Here is a 19,835-nt window from a genome sequence, read left to right as displayed (position 1 = left end):
TACTTTCTTTTATCAGAAGAAACTTTTATCCAAGTCTTATTTTATTTTATTTTACTTTAGATTTTGTTTTTAAGTGAGCTCCACAACCCAACCTGGTCTCAAACTCACAACCCCGAGATCAAGAGTTGCACGCTCCCGAAGTCAAGACAGCCAGGCGCGCCATAGAACAAATTTTAACATGTGATTCTTTTAATTATTGGAAAAGTAATATGCTCACATCATAGCAAACCTGGAAAACACTTATGAAAGTATAGATTTGGCAAATCCATCAGGACAGAAAGAGATTGGTGGGGGTTGGGGAGCTGGGAGGGTTGGGGAAATATTAATGACAACAGGGTTCCTTTCTGTGGAGGGGTGATGAAAATCTTCTAACATTAATTGTGGTGATGATTTTGCAACATTATAAGCATACTAAGAGCCCTCGAATTATACACTTTAATAAATTAGTGGATTTCTTGGTGTGTACGGCTGTGTTAAAACCATTTTTTTTAACTTAAATTCAAGTTAGATGACATATACTGTATTATTAGTTTCAGGGTAGATTTTAATGACTCTTCAGTTGTATAGACATCCAGCTCATTATACAATAAAATAATCTTTTGAAGAAAATTTTCTCAGAAGTTCACAGCCAAGTGATGAACACGGTTCATGTTTTCCTCCATATTGTTCCATTTTGGGGAGGCGTGTATAAGAAGATGTGTTTCTCATAATATAGAATTTTATATTCTACTTTTGTTAGATGATACTGCATTACTTTCTGCTCTGAGAAAGTATCCAAGTTGCGCATGGTGAATTGATTATGCTTTTCCATTTCTTTTCTTTGTTTGTCCCTTTCGACCATCTGCCCACAAGCATCTGCAGTAAGGCATAAAAACATGGCACCCAGTTGTGGACTGAATGTGTGTCCCACCCAAAATTCATCTATGGAAGCCCAAACCACCAGTGGGATGGTGTTTGGAAGTGGGGGCCTTTGAGAGGGCATTGGATTAGGATGAGGTCATGGATTTGGGCCTGCCATGATGGAATTATGGAAAAGGAAGAGGCGTCACAGCTGTTTTTCCCTCCACCATGAAAAGACATGGCAAGAAGGCGCCATATGCAAGCCAAGGAGAGAGTCTTCACCCCACATGGAATCTGGAATCTGGAGAAGTGGGATTGGGTATGAGCAGTTAGGAAGAAATCAGATCACCATGTCTATGAAGGATAGGAAAAACTCTTCCTCTACCCATCCCTCTTCTAGCTGGACTAAGAATTAAATTCAAATGAGACAGAATAACAGGATGAAATAAAACAAAACCTCAAGATTTTTTTCTGGGGGAGAGGGTAAAAGAGATGTTCAATGGGTATAAAGCTTCAGTAGAGGAAGATGATCACACTGTAGACATCTGTTGTCAGCACCTTTCACGTTCTGTGCCCACAGCATTTTGTTAAGGAGTAAATCCCATGATAAGCATTGTTACCACAATGAAGACAAAAATACTGTGCTTTAAGATGGCACTCACGTACACACATGGTCACTGGGGAGATCTTGTTAAAATGCATTGAGAAGGTCCAAGTTGGGGGTCTGAGATTCTGCATGTCCAACAATTGAGGCTTTTCATGAGAATTAGCAGATTGTTAAGGTGCGGCTTTCAGAAATTAAAAAGTGGGTCAAAGGTAAAGAAAGAGGGACACTACTCAGTGTAAAACACACAGTGACATTAGGAGGTCCAGCTCAAGCCAGGAAAATTGGGGAGTTTGGTGTTAAGAAGGGATCCCAGGTCTGGGATAATGACTTTGTACTGTGAAGAAGGTGGCTGGCCACCATGTGGCCAAGTGTTTGAAGCATCATGGTGGTAAGTGGGCATCTTCTAGCCTGACCTTTGCGATGTTGTGTCCACAGGGAAAATCCCACAAAACATCTTGCTCCTAATGCATGGAGGTAGGAGTGAAAGCAGAAGAGTATTTCTACACCAAGCAAGGAGAACATGAATGGGGATGGGTGGTCATTTGGGGGAGATGATAATGTGGATAATGCATAGAGACTAGTGGTAGTGGGATGAGGGAGAAAGGGTCTGTGTCTAAAGAACAGGTTGGAGCTTCCATGCTGTGGTCATCTCATGACAGGTTGATGGTCAAGGTAGGGGATTGGGATGCTGAAACCCAGTGAAGGGAGCATTACTGAGGGGTAGTTAAGAAGACTTTGTTCCATCTCAAGCAATAAAAGCATTAAGATAAGAAGATCTCATTTTGCTTGTAAGAGTTTTGGTGACAAGAGTAAGATGGGGTGGCCAGGAGAGCAGAACATAGATGGAAAAGGCATTAATGGAGCCACCTCTAGAAGGCTTGGAGTCCAGTTGAATGTTGACATTCAGAGCTCACAAGGAGTCATGAAGGAGGAAGTTACTGTGACTCAAAATGTGTATCATCGCTTCTAAAAGGAGAGAGGTTCACGGGACCAGTGAAATGGAAAGTGGCCACTCCAGCATGTCCGCCTGGCTGGACATCTACAGAAGACCAACCCATTCTGACAGCACTGCTTCATGGTTATGTCATCTTGGCAACGTTATGGAAGCTTGACCAGTGGGAGTTTCTGAAAACGTGGAGTCCCCCGCCTCTGCCCCATGAAAGCAGCAAGACAAGGGAATCCTCACAGTGGGAAGAGCCAAGTGTTGAGTCTGTGCAGCTGGTGGATGTCAGTTCTCTTCCACTATGGCCCAAGGATCCTGCCTGCACCCAGCTGTTCCCAGCAGGCTGAGGACCACCAAGGTTGCCCTGAAAAGCCTCCATCACTCATCTTGATGCAAACCTCACCTTGCCGTCCTGCTGTGGGAGATGCTGATTCCATCCTGTCCCTCCAACCTCTTCATTAGTATAACATATCCGAGTCCCTTGCATTGTCCCTAACATGAATTGTGAATCGTGAACTCAGGGGATGTGGCTGCCATTGTTGCTCAACAACCTTTGTGTTGAGCAATCAGCAATAAATCCCAACAATGTCTTTCTCATCTGCCTGTGCAAGAAAACACTTTATTTGAGATTCAGGCATTCCAGTCATGCCACCTTCAACAGCCCTAATTTTTGGCTCCCTCCCAAAATGTCCCACCACCTCCAGCTCTTGGAGGCTCCAGGAACTCCCCCCCCACCACAGTGATGGTGGCTGTTCTGGTGTTTTCCTTTTCCTTTTAGCCAAAAGCTCTGGGTTCTGGGACATAAACATCTGGATTCCCCTATTCCACCAGGAGAGCCCATCCCAAAGTGACTACATCTCAGTAAAAGGGAAAGTGAGATATCACACCTCATTTCTCATGTAGCCAGAGAGCTGGCAACTGGTGGACATTTTTAAGGTGGGAATACGCTTGGCTTGGGTCCCCAGAGTTTTCTGATTTTCTTGTTGAGCCAATGCTGCATGGCATAAGATCCTATTTGCTTTCCAGCCTTTCCCTTTTGCAGATCCCAAAAGTCACTTCTCCATCGAGTACACAAAAACAACAAATGTCCCATTAAAGGGGGCAAAATGGGTTTTGTGATGATAGCCCATGTTTTCTCTCCTTGGTGTGGTAAAAATCTTGTTTCTGACGGTCCCCGGTTTCCCTAGAATAGGGACACTCGTATACTTTTTGCTGATGGTAAAAAGGAAATAAATACAGGGCCTTACCATTCAGGATCTTTGTCATATAATTTTTTAATTTTTACCAACACTTACATCCCATAAAATTATTGCCCTGTACTCTGTTCATTACAGGGCAGAATAGGAAAGTAGAGTTAGAAACGGTGTTCTCATTCCCCGGGTTGGGATAGATAAGGTAGATAATTCAAAACAGAGGAGAATAGAACAGATAAGATTGCCCCCTGACTTAACTTTCCTGAGATCCTTTCAAATACCATTGCCTGGGGCCATTTTGGTGTTCCCCCTGCCCCATCCTCCCTATCCCACATCTTGCCAAATACCCCAATGTGAGTGTCAGCATGGATGTCCATGGAACTCTTGTGTGAGGGAAGAGTAAAGATCTATTACCCAAAATGTAAGAGGTCCAACTATATAATCTTGAGGTTACAATGATAACAATAAGAACACACCCTTTGTGTTGTGTGGGCAGCAGCAAATCCCAAGGATCCCTAAAAGTTGGTTCTAGGGTCAAGGGAATAAAAGAGCTGTGTGAAGGAGACAAAGCCACCACATGGGGCCACCTTCTCCCTCCTTCCTTTCAGAAGTGACCGGACTTGGGAATGAGGAAAATCAGTTCCTGCAAGGGTCATGCCCTCTTCCTCCCGCTGCACGAAACTGGACTGAAGTCCAGAATAAGTTTGATGTGCCAGCCAGATGGAGATAAATGGCCAAGCATGGTGGCCGTAACAGTCGAACTGGCAAGAATTCTCCCAGATGAGCAACAACTGAACACACAGAGCTTGGTGAGGGGAAGAGGCTGACACAGGCAACAGGAAGCATTGACACGAGGGTGGAAATCGAAGTTCCTACAAGCAACGATTCACTCTCTGCCTTTCTGTTGGTCCACAGTAGTTTGATGCTGCTGTAGATCTAGGGAAGAGGTCAGCTCCTCCCTTAGCTGGAGAGGAACAACAAAGGACATCGTGCGTCTTGCTCAAGAAATAAATCAGCAAGACTGTTGCTTAAAAATGTACCCTGTAAATAGAAGTCAGAGTTTTGTTATTGCAGTGATGCCTAGTGGATACACAGAAGCGTCAGCTATGGGGGAAACATGGGGATCTGGAAGTGATCCACATGCAATTTCTCATGTGAGATCTTATAGAAGCTGAGCTGAGATGCTTCCCAGCTCCCTGTAAATATTAGGAACAATGATCCCAAAGACAATGCAAGAACAAAGCTAATACATAGGATGTGATTAAGAGTTTATAAGAACGCTGAGACATGTTAGCCCATAAAGCAATGTGGGATTGAAGATGTTGTCTATATTTGTAGGGGGAAATTTACTAACACACCAATGCAAACACTTGGGTTGTTGATGATAAATCATTTGCTGTATAAATCCTTGTCTGCAGCAGCATGTTGTTGGGAGGGGGTGGTGGCAGAGAGTTATTTTATGGAGAAATGGTCCAAAAGGAATGTATTGTTTGCTTTTTTGCATGTGGTCTAAACTTAACCGTCCTTGTTCCCTTGCACCAAAAAGTCCTTGTATGAACACAAGAGCTACCTATCAGAGGTGATGGGGGTGTTCAAACCATAACAGGAAATTTTCCAAAGGCATCATTTATCTGCACCTTTTTATGGTAGAAATTTCTAAGTGAAATGAAGGGGGACAATGATATTAAAACAAAACAAAACAAAACCAATGAATTGGTACAGTCATTGCTTTTTCCCACATAGGAATTCCTCAAAGCAGTAACTTCCTATGCCTTCATTAACCTGGAAGACGTCTCCAGAATTCTGTGTCATCAAAGTTATGAAACGGATTGGGGAATATGAATGCAAAATGCATTTTGGAATACACATGAGATATTTTTGTTCCAAAAAGACGGAGACCCAAGGAACAGCAGGCATATATATCTGTGGGCAGTAGGGAGTCTGAAGCTCAAACTGATAAAATATTTAGGACCTCTGATTTTTTAATAGAAGGAAAAAGGGTTATGCACCTCATTTTTGTTGATATAAACATGAAATCTTACACGGCTAGGAGGGTAGAGAATTTCAGGGAAGGCTCAAAGACATGAATTAAATTGCTGGGATCACAGGACCACACACTTGCCCTGTTTCTCTCTTTCTCTCTCTCTCGCTCTCATGTGGGACCATGGTTACTAATTCTGGGCAATGCAATTTGGGCTGACAACCTGTCCTCCTAAAAATATATCTCTTCCAGGGACACCTGGCTGGCTCCATCAGCACACAACTCTTGCTCTTGGGTTGTAGGTTTGAGCCCCACATTGGGTGTAGAGATGGCTTAGAAATGATTTTTATTTTAAATTTAAAAACTGATAAATATTTTCCAAATAAGCAGATGATGACCAGAGGGGAGGTGGGTGTAGAGATGGGTGAAGTCAAGGAAGGTGATGAAGAAGACACTTACCGTGATGAACATTGAGTCATGTACAGAATTGTTTCAACACTGTATTATACACCTGAAATGAATACATTACTGCATCTTACCTATACAGCAATTAATTTAGAGAGGGCACGGATTGCATGGAGCACTGGGTGTAGTGCAAAAATAATGAATACTGTTATGCTGAAAATAAAAATATTAAAAAAAATTAAAAAGCAAAAAAAAAATCCAGGATCTATAAAGAACTTCCCAAACTCAACACACACAAAACAGATAATCATGTCAAAAAATGGGCAGAAGACATGAATAGACACTTCTCCAATGAAGACATACAAATGGCTATCAGACACATGAAAAATTGTTCATCATCACTAGCCATCAGGGAGATTCAAATCAAAACCACATTGAGATACCACCTTACACCAGCTAGAATGGCCAAAATTAGCAAGACAGGAAACAACATGTGTTGGAGAGGATGTGGAGAAAGGGGGACCCTCTTACACCATTGGTGGGAATGAAAGTTGGTACAGCCTCTTTGGAGAACAGAGTGGATATTCCTTAAGAAATTAAAAAAGAGCTTCCCTTTGACCCTGCCATTGCACTACTGGGTATTTGCCCCAAAGATAGAGATGTAGTGAAAAGAAGGGCCATCTGTACCCCAATGTTTATAGCAGCAATGGCCACGGTCGCCAAACTGTGGAAAGAACCAAGATGCCCTACAACGGACGAATGGATAAGGAAGATGTGGTCCATATACACTATGGAGTATGATGCCTCCATCAGAAAGGATGAATACCCAACTTCTGTAGCAACATGGATGGGACTGGAAGAGATTATGCTGAGTGAAATAAGTCAAGCAGAGAGTCAGTTATCATATGGTTTCACTTATTTGTGGAGCATAACAAATAGCATGGAGGATATGGGGAGTTAGAGAGGAGAAGGGAGTTGGGGGAAATTGGAAGGGGAGGTGAACCATGAGAGACTATGGACTCTGAAAAACAATCTGAGGGTTTTGAAGAGGCAGAAGTTGTGAGGTTGGGTGAGCATGGTGGTGCGTATTAGAGAGGGCACGGATTGCATGGAGCACTGGGTGTGGTGCATAAACAATGAATTCTAGTATACTGAAAAGTAATTTTTAAAAAAAAAGTAAAAAAATATATAAAATTAGAATAAAATAAATCTGTCTCCACATGTGGCATCCCCAGAGTGGACAAAGTGAGCAGTCTGGTCTACACACAAGAAAGTAACCCAAAGCAGGCGTGTTATTCAATATCACCCTGTACTGGGGGCACTTCACATCATCCACGATAAAAGGGTTCTGCCTGAAAATACATTTTGTTCATGCAAGTATTAACACAACTTACTACAGTTCCTACTGTACAAGGGCCTTCAAGTCACTGTGCTTGTATCAATTATGTTTTAATGGGTGCTGTGTCCTGCATGGCAGCTAGTTCAAAAAACTCAGGGTAAACCCCAAGACACGGGTCCACTGGGAGGGTGAGGTCACAGCCATTCACAATCACCAGAGCATGCTGTGGAGACCATTGTGTCTCTACGTCCTATACATCCAAATCCTTCTGGGAGGAATGAGTGAAAATTGCTCACGCTAAGTGCTTTGTGAAGAAAATAAGTAACACAGCAACTTTGGCACCAATCCGCCTTTTTGTTCTTTTTGCCGATTTGATTTTAAGCCTTAACAAATGAGACTCTTTGCCAGGAACAATTATTATACCTTTTACCTTACGTTTGCTAAAAACAGAGTCGCCATCTTGCAGAAGGGCGTTTGGTGAAAAAACCCATGCAAAGGGTTACGTAAGCAGGATGTGCATGCATTCTGCCATTTTGTGTCTCCTCTGGCCACGATGGAGGCCACAGGTGCTGGAGTCCATATCTACGGGGAGGGAGGTCCTTTGCCGAGTGACTGCAAAAAGGCTCTGACTCACCCATTGCTGCATCACAAATTATCCCAAAGTTTAGGAGCTTCAAAGAACAAACATTAATGATATCACACACTGCTTGAGGGTCAGAAGTCTTGCAGAGCTTGTCGTGGGTGTTCCCGGCTCACAAGGGGACAGTCAAGGTGCTAGTGGAAGCTGCCGTCTCGGGAAAGCAAGACTGGCGGGTTGCATCCCTATCCAGGTGCACTCATGTGCCTATGGGAGGAAAGATTTACTCGGTTCCTTGTGATGTGGACCTCGCCCAAAGGTTGCCCATGACAGGGCTGTTGGCTTCCCCCAGAGTCAAGGGCTCAGGACAGACAATGAACAAGATGGAAGTCATAATGCGTCTTATAACGTAGGCATGTGATGCTATCCATCGTTGCACCATATTGGTCACAGGGAGCAACTCTGGGACAGCTGGGACACACACCTCCAGAAAAAGACCTCCTGGTAGCCTGTACCTTAGCAAGGCAAGACCATAAAGATCCATTCTGAGGGATGACCCCTCCTCCTCCAAAGAATTCCCAAAGAGAACCATTCGAGGAACACCCCATTGGACTTTCTAGGGGCAGGATGTAAACATTTTGGGGGCATCCCCCGAGTTTGGGGATTATTTTTAGAACACATAGCATGCATTTCCCTGCATAGAATTCTTTTCTGAAACTTTCAAGTGGGTGTTTTCAAGATGAAAAATGACACTCTTGAGACACAGGTTTTCCTATCATTGTGCCCTCCCTGGATCTGTTCCCTGCAGCTGGTCCTCCTGGGTAGCGACAGGGACACATCCGTGACCCGCCTTGGCGTTCATGCAACAGCTAAACCAAAGCCAGATGTTGTGTGAGAAGTTGAGGGTTTTTTTTTTTTAGTACATTATTACAGATAATCTCATGTCAATAGCCTTGCTACTTCCTCTCATGTCCACAAAAGTCAAAATCGAGACTGATGGTGCGTTTCTGAGTTCACGCCTCACATGATACAGGGAGTCACCTGAGCCAGCAGATGCAGTGCCAACCAAGAAAATATGGGAAGGGTTTCAACCCCGGAGTGATGACATGTCTTCCATGCAGACACCGTCTGAGACATCTGGGGAGCTTTTGCTAATGTTTCTCCAGGAAGGAAAAAAAAAAAAAAAAAAGTGAATTTTTAGGTGAAAATCCTCAAGCGTTCCCTGCGTTGTGTGGCGTCAATGAGGACATGTCCAGGCTGCATTACAGGAAGGGGACCTGGGTATGTGTGTGTGTGTGCATGTGTGTGTGTGAGTGTGTGCATAGAATATACGGTGTGGCTGCCCAGAAAGATGTGGGTGCTGAGGAAAGTGTGCCCATTGACACACAAAAGGACACAGGTATTCTTCTTCTAAAACACCGAGGACCACCGAGAGGATGGAGCCTGACCCAATGTCTCTCATCCAAGACCAGCTGAGGGACTGTAGCCCCTCCGTATGCAGACGTGGAGGAAAGTTTCCAGCGTGGCTCTCCTCCTTTAAAATGAACGGAAATGAAAAAAAAAAAAAACACAAATGCAAACAAGTGGGCACATTTTATGGCTTACCCAAAGAGCCCGGGTTTTTAAGGAGGAAATGGTTTCAGCAGTCAACCGAAAGCTTCAGGAAGCAGGCTCACGTGGGAGGAGAGAAGAGCCAAGAGAAGATGGGGTCGCCCTGCCCGAGAGAATGTCCTCCTCCAGCCACACTGCATGGGATCCAACGCTCACCACTGGCTTGACCGACATCTGTTGCAATGCTGAGGCTTACGGAATCAAGATGTGATCGCAAACAGCCTTTTCCCACAAACTGCAAAGTCTGCAGCCAAACCAGAAAGGAGTCTGAGTGTAAACAATCAATAACTCACTTGCCATGCCTTTGTTCAAGGAACCGTCAGAACCGGCCTTATCATTTCCACTGGAACGCTTCCAGGAACTCTGCTCGGCTAAGGGGTCAGGGTGAAGGGGGACTCTAGCAATTACCCATGTGCTATTGATCTTTTTCCCTTGTTATGCAACCATAATTTGATCAGGATGCTTCTGGACCGCTGCCCCTTTCCTGGGACCGATCTGGGGCTCTGGGCTCTGGGGGAAGATGTTGGCAATCGTCTCAAGCCAAAAGAGTGAGTAAGATTCAGATCGAGCCAGAAAAATGGAGCATGTTTCATAAAGGTAAGATGGCCCGTAGCAAGAAATTTACTGTTGGTCCTTTGGACACACCGAGAGGGGACTCCATCGTCACAAATATCCAGGCGATCAGAGTTTTATTTTTGTGGTTCATTGACTGGAATCTTAGAAACCATGTAAATGAACAGAATCGAAGTATTCTGTGTGATGTCGATTCTGCTGTTGGGCACCTCCACAACTTCTATCCTCAAGGGAGATTTGGATTCTGTAGATACTTGTCTATGTCTAAACACAAGAAAACACAATTTCAACGAGTGGAATTTTTTTTTTTTTTTTTACCAGATGTTGTAAAGAGGGTCTAAACCAGAGGTTGGCAAATTAATTTGAGGAACAAATATTTTTAGCTTTTTGACTCACTAGATGTCTGTTACAACAGCTCAACTCTCCTGGAATGTAAACACAGCCCTAGGTAATATGCAAATAAGTGGATGCGGTGATGTATCAATAAAACTTTATTTTCACAAGCGAGTGTAGGGCCAAAGATGACCCATGAGCCTTAATTTCCTTACCCCAAATTAGGTTATGATTCCTTGCAGTCCATAAGTCTGTAAATTGAAAGATGAGCTATCTACTTACCTAATTCTGATCAAAACGTCAATTGGAAAGATGCAAACAAAATATACCTCCGTTTCATGAACACAATAAGGTTTCATGAACACAGAAATCATGGGGATCTTCAAGACATACGTTATGGTCTTTTGTCTTCCTAGGAGATGTATGGGGTCTGTGCCCACTTCTGCTCATGCAGCTTTGGAACCATGAAGATCATGATAGGTTCCTTGTATCATTAAAAACATGATTCACCCAAACTTGGTGGGCTTCTGATCAATCTACTTTTAGTTGGTTTGTACTGCAGTTGAATATAGAAAATTCTGCCCTAGAAAGCCTTTATAAACCCTCTTGTGTTACTTTCACAAACATAGCATCTCACTCAGCCCAACACTTATTAATTAGCATTAAGTTTTGGAGGTCAGTAGTCCAGGCATGCTGGGACGGACTGGGTCCTCTGTTCAGGGTCCTGCCAGGCTGAAATTGAGCTTCTTGTCTTAAACTCAGGGTGTCCTCGAAGTCCATGGGGCTGTGGGAAGAATCAGCTGCATGCGTGGTAGGATGGAGGTGTCTGCTTACTTGCTGGTGGTTGGGGGGGTGGTTACTCTGAGCTTATAGGGTTGTGTATGTTCAAAGCAGCCACAGAGAACCCCTTTACATGGACTACTCCCCCTCATCTGTAAAGCTCTTGACTCTCAGTCTCTTCCACCAGGAAGAGTTCCATTACTTTCTTTTCTTTTCTTTCTTTCTTTCTTTCTTTCTTTCTTTCTTTCTTTCTTTCTTTCTTTCTTTTTTTAGAGGCTTTCCTGATTAGGTCAGGCCCATCCAGATACTCTCCTGATTAGGTAAGACCCACCGAAGTTCTCTATGTTAAGGTCAGCTGACTTAGGGCAATAATGACATCTGCAAAGCTCTTCGTGGAAGTTCCTTGGGTGGAGAGTGATTGAATCATGAGGACTAGGTGCCTGTCCTGTTGGGGGCGGGGATCAGAAGGACATTTTAGGGTTCTGCCTAGCATTGAATTTTATTTTATTTCATTGTCCATGTGTCTCTCTCTTAACTAGACAATGGCTTCTTTGAGCCCATGTGACGGCATAGGTATGGATGGGAAAGAAGAGCATTTGATGGGATATGGTTCCCTGATCACTATTGGTGGGATTTTCCTGCAAAAATCTTGTGCATGTGACAGTCTTCCAATGCTTAAAGGCTCTGCATGAGGTTGGTGGAGATGGTAAGAAACCTGATTTTTTTTTTTTTTATGTCTTATGACAAAACATCGGGATCTGGAATATCTGTGAAGGTGGTCACTGTGGGATGCCACAGAGTCTGACGTGGCTGGAACATACATCCGAGAGCCAGCAAGAACGGTGCAGTGTCATCTGAGAAAGTAGGAAAACTTGACCGACACCGTCTCACTTCCACATGGCAACCAATCTTTCAATACCCCCCACATGCCTGGTTCTGGTGTCGTATCAGAGAATATCCACGGTGACCTAAAAAGTCTGGGTGAAGATAAACTTTCTTTCATAATCTTCAACCAAAATGGCGTATTAACCACAGACTGAGGCCAAAGCCAATAGGCAAGTTCCACTCTCTTGAAGCAAGCCAGACAGTTACAGAACACTGTAAAATAATGGCACCCTGCTCACTAATTTTTACCCCATTTTGGAACAACATCATTATTTTTCATTTAAAAATGTATTATTTTGTCATACATGGGATAGATTTTTTATTACTTTATTTTTTTAAATATTTTTATTGTTATGTTAGTCATATACAATATGTTACTAGTTTCTGATGTAGTGTTTCATGAGTCATTTTTTACATGTAACACCCAGTGCTCCATGCAATCTGTGCCCTCTATAATACCCACCACCTGGTACCCCGACCTCCACCCCCCTGCCACTTCAAACCCCTCAGATTGTTTTTCAGAGTCCATAGTCTCTCATGGTTCACCTCCCCTTCCAATTTACACCAACTCCCTTCTCCTCTCTAATTCCCCATGTCCTCCATGCTATTTGTTATGCTCCACAAATAAGTGAAACCATATGATAATTGACTCTGCTTGACTTATTTCACTCAGCATAATGTCCTCCAGTCCCGTCCATGTTGCTACAAAAGTTGGGTATTCATCCTTTCTGATGGAGGCATCATACTCCATAGTGTATATGGACCACATCTTCCTTATCCATTCATCCATTGAAGGTCATCTTGGTTCTTTCCATAGTTTGGCGACCATGGCCATTGATGCTATAAACATTGGGGTACAGATGGCCCTTCTTTTCACTACATGTGTATCTTTGGGGTAAATCCCCAGGAGTGCAATTGCAGGGTCATAGGGAAGTTCTATTTTTAATTTCTTGAGGAATCTCCACACTGTTCTCCAAAGAGGCTGCACCAACTTGTATTCCCACCAACAGTGTAAGAGGGTCAGATTTAATTCTTAATATACTAAAGAGTGACAGATATAATGTATGTCAATAAAAGCTCTTGGGTATCGTTGATAAACCTAAATAATGTAAGGACCTTCTGAGACCAAAAACTTTGGATATTCATGTTTCCAGACATGGAAGCTAAGAGATGAGCGGTTGTTGAGTATGTGGTTTAAAGTGTGGGGGAATGTCCGATAGGCATGTATATTCAAACATGTCCATACACGTATATATACTCATGAATATGGATGGTAGTTGGATACATTGAAGAGTAAGGATATGTATGTATATGTAGATATGTCTGCAAAATACCTGTGAATATATATTGAATCACTAGTGGTTAGGTGGTAGTTAGTTGAACTGGTGTGTGTTGATGGCGTTACGTAGACAGAAAATAAGAGTTAGAACCAACCAGAGCTTGGAAAGGATCGTTGAAGCCTAGTAATGCTCTATGGACATCCTCTACAATGGTAGAAACCTCCCACCTCTCGAGCTGAATGTGGACACATGAGTGTTGGAAATCTTCTTTGTGGCCTCTTAAAAATCGGGTTGCAACATTTAATAGCCAAGAGAGCTCTGCCAAATGGTAAAGAAAGGGTTGGCAGAGGCATTGGAAAAATAACGTAGAGTATCATAGTTTCTTTGCTCCCAGTCTTGGAGTCTGGGAGTCTGAGATCCAGGCGGGGCTGGAGGCTGAGAGTCTGAGATCCAGGTGGGGCTGGAGGCTGGGAGTCTGAGATCTAGACAGGCCCAAAGCTGGCCCCTCTTGATGTCTCTCTCCTGGGTATGTAAACGCCGTGTTCTCCGTGTGTCCTCATGTGGTCATCTACTTGTGTTTTTCTGTGTCCTCATGCCCTCTTCCAATAAGGACCCTAGTCCTATGGGATCAGGACCCACCCTAATGAGCTTGTTTTCTCTTAATCCCCTCTTTAAAGACCGCACCCCCCAAAACAGTCCCATTCTGTGGGACCCATGAGAACAAGAGGGGAAAGGCCCATGGTCTCCACAGATGATCGTGGAATGGGTGGTTGAGTACCACCATTACGGCAAAGTAAGTGCCGATGGAATGAGCTCACAGGGTGAGTGACAAAGGCCATGAACAGAAACAGAGGAGGATGGAGAAGACTCAGGTGAGGACGTCCAGTCCATCCACCTGGTACACTGAGCACGGGGTGGGGGTCTCTCCCCAGGGCATGCCCATGCATCCAGGCTCTGGAACCCATCACAGCCGCCACGCCGAGAATGCCCTCTGTCTCGGACGGTCCTAGTGCACGTCCAGACCGTGAAGGCACGGAACAGCGCCTTGGGCGCTCGGGCTGGCAAGCGCTCTTGACGGCCCCTCCCTCGAAGTGGGGAGGCTCTGAGCTTTAATTGCTCCTAAGAAAACATTTGGCAGTGGGAGGCACGCACGGTACCGTTTAATGTCCTGATGATTGTGTACGAGGCTGAGGTCATGGATGATTTATCGCGTATGTTTGGCAGCAAATTTTAGGACCTTTGAGACTCCTGTTTACATGCTTTTGAGGTTATGTGATAATGCAGCATTGCGGGGCTCTGGAAGGAGATGTTTGGCTCTGCTCTCTGCCTCTTTTTGCAATGGAGGTTGGATTTTAAGGCTTAGGGGTCATACAGAGAAAGCAATCACAGAAGCGTCTCCTGCCCAGAACTCTGCAGCACCTGTGATTTTCTGGGGGTGCTTCTCACGGTTTTGATGACCCCTAGCCCCTTAGGGGCCTCCAACATCACATATGCCAAAAAGGCTGTACCCTTCCTTCCCTGACCTTGAACTGCCTCCATGACACGGCTGATCAACAAAAATGGGGCGCGTGTGTGTCCTCTGGCTGCCGTCACAAAACCATAGGCTGGGTGGTTGCAGGTGGTGGAAATGCTCTCTCACGGCTCCAGAGATAGGATGTTGGAGATGGAGGTGTGGCCAAGGGCTGGTTCCCAGTGGGGGCTCCAGGGGAGGGTCTGTCCTATGCACCCTCTCCAGCGTCTTGGGCTGCAGGTGATCCTTTGCGTGCCTTAGACTGTAGACACGTCTCCCCAAGCCTGTGTCCACACGGTCACACGCATCCTGGGTCTTCTCTGTATTCTTATGGATTCTTGTCCTTAATTTCAGAGTCTGTCCTATTCCAGTGTGACCTCTTCTTAACTAATACAATGTGCAAAGAACGTTATTTCTAAAGGAAGTTGCATCCCAAGGTTCCTAAGTGGGCATGAATTTGGGGGAGAAGCTATCCAATGAGAACACTAGCTTCTTTCCCCTTTATTTGGACAGGAGATGTGATCCTTGTGCTTCTTCCTGTCCTCATCCTGACTCCGAAAATTAAATGTTTCTTTTGAATTGAAAGACCCGTGCGCCAAGTCCCAGTCCAGAGGGATGGGAGGGGGCCACAGGACTTCTCACGATGCGGTTCACGGAGAGCTCTCCCAAAACGCATGATTGCATTTCCAGATGAGATTTGTGGAAACACCACAGCAGTGCTGATGGGTCCTGGCCCGTATTGACACAGGCACTCACTCAGAAAGGAAACCTGAAACCTTTTCTGTTCTCTCCCGGCACATGATAAAGATGGTCTTAACCACAACCATCTTTCCATTATCTGTAGGCACCATGCACTGATTTTCTCTAATCCTATAACTGAAGGACGTCCAAAGGACAGTTTATGTCTCCGGGCTAGTGTTGCTTCTCTCTGGCTGCCGTGTGAACCTCAAAGGCAAGCCGCGTGTTCACTCATGTAAACGATTCGACACTAGAGTGAAGAGGTCTCTGAGTGTGTGAACTGTACATGGACTGATGACTCACAATGCCAATAACGTGCCATTGATCAGTCATCAGTAAGTTATGGACAATTTATGGAGATGGTATAGGGTTAAGAGGTAGCTGCAGGGGTGGCATGGAGAGCCTCCCTCTTACTTGACATGGGGCAGACAGACCATAATAGAGCTGGGCACAGCAAGATGTGCTCATTTGGGAGCGAAAGGATGCCGAGCACTGAGCTTCCTTCCATTCTGGCCAGAGACTTATGGTTTGCCCAGTGGTGTTCCACAAGAGCTCAAGAACATTGCACTGGGCAGCTCCGAAAGAGGCAGTGGGCAAAGGGGACACTTGGGCTGACCCAGGAGTCTGGAGAAGGAGCCAAGGCTCTGAAGAGCTTGTTCTCATTCCACACAACAGAGGGTGGAGGACAGATACAGAAAAACAGAGATCCAGGTGATGGAAGGGTCCAAGGACATGGCCAGGGTGTGCCCCAGAAGGGTCTGAACACTTTCCTGAATGGGATGGGAGGGTGTTAATTAAGAGTGTAGAATGGGCTGGTTGACATTTTTGAACATCTTCTGGCTGCTGTGTAGACAACAGATTGTGGAGGCGGGGTGGCTATCATAGCTCATCACGGGGGCGTGGGTTAGTGAAAAATACAGATTAGAGAAGTGGCTTTGTTGGAGATGAAGGGCATGGACAGCTTCCAAAAAGGTGTTGGAGACACAGCTATCAGCCAACAAACTGGACATTTCTCTGGGACGGAAAAAGAAAAGGACATGTCGGGAATGTTTGGTCTTGGGTTGTGTTCTTGAAGAACTGGGTCAATGGTGATGTCTTGTGGGATATGGGAAAAAGAAACCAGCCAGGAATGGGTCTGAGGTTTTGAACAACCGAGTCAGAGGTCATCCCCATTACTCACATATGCTGGACGGAGGGCAGGGCAGGTGTAGCCGGGCCATGAATTCTTCTCCAGACATAAGATGTTTGAGATGTGGACCACGAGTCCAGGCATGGAGAGCGAGGGAGTATCACAGGACATTCCATGCCTATGTCTTGGCTTCACTAACAAATATGGGAGAACAAAGTATATGTGAATAGACCAGAAACCAGAGTGGCCTCCAAATTCTGCAAATGACGTTCACAAACCAGGATGACTCCTAAGTTCTTCCAATAATGGTCACAAACCAGGATGACTCCAGAGTTCTGCAAATACTGCTCATGAAGCAGTGTCTTCTAAATACGGTGAGGACCATGTCTCGTCTTTGAGCAACATTGATGTTCCCAAATATAATAGCTCTAAATCTCCCTAGGTACTGTCCTTTGATATTCATAGATGGCCCTTCCAAGAGATTGAATCTTGTTCGTGTGCATTTGTAAGGTGCTTAAGAGAATTGACGGTCTTGTTGGCAACCTATACAGATGCTTGGTGCTGACCGAGTGTTTGTCTTTGCTGGAATGGCTCCTGTATCACTATGAGTCTTGGTTTCAGAAGCAGTGGCTCAACAGTGTTTGCTAGGAACCATCTTACCTGCAGTGGGTAGAAATCAAACCATCTACCGCCATATTGGGTGTTGAGGATACTTGGACAGGCCAGATCTTATGAGCAAGATATTCAGAGATCTTGCCATCTGCCCTCCCCATGATGAAAATGGTGGTGTAGGTTTTGAGAATCGAGCTCATTAAGTGTGTCTAGGATTCAAGGAGAAGACCAAATGGTGGGTGTTCTTCCCATTTTGTTAAAAATTAGATTCCTGGGTGGGATCTTCTCCGCCAGGTTTTATGTGGGAAGTCTCATGACTGAAATTCAACAGTGGTGAACGACGTGGGCTGAGTCCTTCCACGGTGTCTCCAACTGCAGGGTTGTTCACAAAGACAGCATTTTGTGAGCTGCCGTGACATGTGTATGGGTGAGAAACAGGCATCTGTAGGTTCTCCAGATGATGTAGAAGTCCCTGTTTGCACACCTCCTGGGATTCTGGCCGGGAAGATGGTTGACCTTGTCCGAGAGCAGGTGTATCATAGCTTGAAATGTGTCAGCCTTTCATAAATACGCACTATCCTGCCCAAGACAGCAGACACTCTTACTATACGTGTGCACGTTAATATGCCACCTAAGGACTCCTGGCAATGTGTGCATTCTGTCTTCATTGACTGCCATCCCTATTTCTTCTTTCCTCTGCTCGTGCAGGAGAGCTGACTGTTTCTAGGATTTCAAACCCGCTTAGAAGTCACCAGACTTCCAAAGTCAAAAGACATGTACTCTGTGCAGGAGGTCCTCCGGGAACCCAGAGAATACATCCTTTGCCACGTCTAGCAGGTGCCACCAAGTTACGAAGCCTACTGTTTCGTTTCTGACATGGCATAAAGGTGATTTAAAGGGTATAATTCATTTTGGCAGAGGGCTGTTCTCTCTGTGTTTTTAAAATGGAGGTGGGTTTGAGTCTACCCTCTGCTCTGTGTTTGGACCAAGACACAGGTCATCAGGAGACCATATAAAGGGAGGAAGAATTATCCCACAGAGCTCACAGCTGCCAGGCTGAGCCCCTCCAAACACCGTGGGAGGCTGGACGGGCATCTCTCCTGCAGCAGTGAGCACAGGGGACTCAGGTTTTCTGCAGTTATTGGCATTTTTAGGTAACACGATGGCTATCCATTCTTCACGTCTGGCTGTGTCATGTCTGTGTGTCTCTATTTTGTTGTTTCTGATCCTTCGGTGAATTTCAATTTGGATAGAACAATGGCGTTGCAGGATGACTGTAGACTAGGATTATGGTGCATATTGTCCGACAAACGAGGTCAGCTGGACACTTATGGCATTGCAAGATGCAGGTGTATGCACACACACACACACACATATGTAGACATTATGACATTATGATGGTGAAATTTGTGAATCTACGTGACTGGGCCACGGGGTGCTGGGCTACTTGTTAACAGTGATTCTGGGTGTTTCTGTGACAGCATTTCCGGGTGACATTGGCATTTGAATGGGTAGAGTCACTAAAGCAGAATGGCCTACCCCAGTGTGGGTGGGCCGCGTCCAATCAGGTGAAGGCCCGCGTAGCTTAGAAGACCAGACCTCCCATAAATGAGAAGGACCTCTTCTCTGTCTGGCCACCTTTATTCAAGAAAGGATGTCGTATTTGGTCAAATCATTTTTCTGCATTAATTGGGAGGATCATGTGGTTCTCGTCCTTTATTTTGTTAATCTGTCCTTTCTTTTGTTAATCAACATGTAATATGTTGATTGATTTGTGAGTATTGAACCATCTGTGCAGCCCAGGAATAAATCCCACTTGGTCATGGTGACTAATTGTTTTAGCAAACTGTTGGATCCTACTGTTTAGTATATGACTAAGACGTGGACACACATGTTTGAGTGCAGATATGTATACGCAGCTACATATTACATATTAGATGTATATGCATATATCTACATATATAAAATGCTAATAATATAATGTTTTATATAGTATATGTACACAGTTGTATGTGACACACATGATATATATGTGTGTCTTTAGGTATTACATAAACATGTCTTATCTGATATATATTATCAAACAAAATATATTATCACATATAATATATTATAGATAAGGCATAATTATGTTTACTTCTGAGTCTTACTCATTGATAGCACACTGTCTGGCCTTCTGTATTATTTCTGTCAACAGTGAATTTCTAAGATTTCTAGGACTTTCTTAGAAACATATATGTGATATATATGTCTGTTTATATTATATATACATGTCTTATTTATGTTATAAATTATCACCCATAATATCACATGATCAAATGTTATTATACTTTACATATTAACATACTATATATAAAATTACATATATATGTTTTATTGATATTATATATTCTCCTACATGATATTGCATTATCATATATTACTGTTTTATATATTGATATTTTATGTATTATTATATGCAAATTACATATGTGTCTCATTCATATTATATATTACTAT

Source organism: Mustela nivalis, assembly GCF_964662115.1.
Source record: "Mustela nivalis genome assembly, chromosome: Y".
Taxonomy (NCBI): Eukaryota; Metazoa; Chordata; class Mammalia; order Carnivora; family Mustelidae; genus Mustela; species Mustela nivalis.
This window is presented reverse-complemented; position numbering follows the sequence as displayed.